Source organism: Rattus rattus, chromosome 1, assembly GCF_011064425.1.
Source record: "Rattus rattus isolate New Zealand chromosome 1, Rrattus_CSIRO_v1, whole genome shotgun sequence".
In the NCBI taxonomy this organism is placed as follows: domain Eukaryota; kingdom Metazoa; phylum Chordata; class Mammalia; order Rodentia; family Muridae; genus Rattus; species Rattus rattus.
Window position 1 is genome coordinate 3747981 of NC_046154.1, and position 2686 is coordinate 3750666.

Genomic DNA, 2686 nt, shown 5'->3' on the forward strand with positions numbered 1-2686 from the left:
ATTTGGGGCTGGAGAGATGGCTCAGTGGTTAAGATCACTGACTGCTCTTCCAGAGGACCTGAGTTCAATTCCCAGCAACCACATGGTGGCTCACAACCATCTGTAATGAGATCTGATGCCCTCTTCTGGTGTGTCTGAAGGTATAAAATAAATAAATCTTTAAAAAGAAAGAGTCAGAAGATTAGAACAGGTTACTAGAGTTAGTTTGAGGCCAAGCAGAGTAATTCAGGAGAGAGACTGAGAGAGAAGCCAGATTGAATCAGTCAGCTTGGAGAGGAGTTTGAACCAGAACAGCTGCACTGAACCAGCCAGCCAGAGTTCAGAAAGAACTAAGAAAGGGCGAGCTTATTCAGCAGTAAGTCTCAGAGGCTAAAAGCCTTTCAGGCATAGATTAGACTGTATAGATACTAGACGCTTCCAGGACTAGGCCTAGGTTAGCAGAGGGTAGCAGTAAGCCTCAGAGAGGACAGTTATTACCGGGAGAATAAAAGTTATGTTTACAGGCAACACTAAACTATTGGTTAGAAAAGGAAACACTTCAGTAAAGATGTATTCACAAACCGTGAAAGGAAATTATAAATCCAAAGGATTTCTCATGGCTTCTTCCTATATACAATGACAGTATTTACTTTGCTGAATATTGTGTCAATGGGCAACAGAAAACATAAAAGGGAAAAGCAATCGCTAAATATTCTCTAAGCTTTACAGAATTGTCCTCTCAGCATGAAAACACTGTACTCTTTGGAATCTTGTGTTTTCTTTTTAACTCTGAAGTACTAAAGTACCTTATTTGTTGGTTTGCTGGTTTGTTTGTTTATACTTATTTAGTGTGTTTCCTGTCTCCCTCTCTCTCCCTTAGAACTGGAGTCACAGATACACATGAGGTGCCCATCTTTGTTACATGGGTACTAGGAACTACTGGCAAACTGAAACGCCCCAGAACTCTGTTGATACTGTGAATATTTGCTTAGATACATTGGATGTGATAATAGCGTAATAACGAAACTCAAATTCAATATTAAGAGACTAAGCAGCCACACCTCTTTTGAAACTCTGGTTCAAAATCATACAGTGATCGGTTTCTGTCTGGACACTCTCTGCCACGGAGACATTCCATTGGCTCCGCCACCAGGGGGCAGCATCATCGCCGCGGTCCTAGGTCGGCTAAAGACCAAACAGCCCTGGCTTGCGCGCTTCTCTTTGTGGAACTAATTTGTTATATTTGACGTGTATCGTGTTAGAAAAGATATTTGTCATCTATCTGTTCCCACTTAAGACTAGAACAAATTTCTTTTCCGCTCGTCGAATTCAAGCTTTTCATCAGACATTTAGTCTCTCGGGAAACCACTGGAGAAAAAAAACCTTTGCTCAGAGTGGGTTCGGCTGCTAAGTAATTTAGGACGCTGGAGGCGATGTGAACGTCCTTCAGCCTTTAAGTCAAACAGTTATTTCGTGTCATCAAAATTTGGTGCCACGGATTCGGGTATATCAGGGGTGTTTGGGTGGGGACCGTGGAGGTAAACGCCTTCTATTCACTGCCATCCTCCCGCCTAGTTGAATTACACGTAGACCTCGAAGGCCTGGATGGGTGATTTGGTACTAGGATAGGCGCCCACGATGGAATGCGAGTCCCATCCCCTGCCTCACCCTCACCCACTCCCCGGCATTCGGCGAGCCCTTGGCGAGAAGCTGGGAAGCGACAGACATTGGAGATTTGGCAATTCGAGATGCTAACGCCTGCGCAGCCTCAGAGCTGATCTGCCTGGACCTGGGAGTGTAAAGCCATACTTTCCAGGCTCGGCGCGCCCCCTGCAGGCCTGGGCATAGACACTGGTTACATCAGCCACCACAACACTTAAACCAACCCACGCACACGCTAACAGCACACACTGTCACAACTCCAGGACACGCACTCACTCAAACATTCAGCCTGGGTCCTCTCCCGTTCACCCCCTTGCATCCTTAGTTCCACAACAAACTTTATTGACTTCCCCGACTCAAGTTAAGAGTGGAGAGTTCCTTATCCCCAATGCAAAGGTCCCCTCCTCCAATTCTCCCTGCTGTGGTACAAGGATTTGGTCAGACTAGGAGGCATGAAGACGACGCAGGTTCCTTGGTGAGTAGGAAACCAAGCTGAGCTAACCCCCGCTGGGGTATCCTAACCTGGGGCAATTTTCCCAGGATTCATCCTGAGCCTCACAAAGGCAACTTGGCTTAGTCGAGGCTGAACTGAGTGAGTGAGTCCACGGACTCCACGAATATAGTCAAGCTTACCTCTGTGATCTGCAGGCTTCCATCCCACCCCTACCTCCCAGTCCTCACCCCTACTCTAAATGAATTCTAAACCAATGGCTTGGTATGGATGACTGAAACCAGCTAATACATATTAGAAGAGGAATCATTAGATCGGCTTGCATAAGCTCATCGGGGGAGGCCAACAATGCTGTCTTCACACTGGAGAGACTGAGAACCAGCCGACTGCTCAGTGGACCAGGTTGGGCGCTTCTGCGGCCTCTGCTGGGCAGTGAAAGGCTGGGGAATTCCTAGAGTCTGCCATATTGGAGGAAGGCTGAAGACGCTGAGTTCTCTGGACGCCAGGAAATATCGAGACAGATGGACTCCTTGCAGCGGGGCGCGCATGTAACAAAAGCTTTTCCCAGGATCCTCCTCGGACCTGACCCACCAA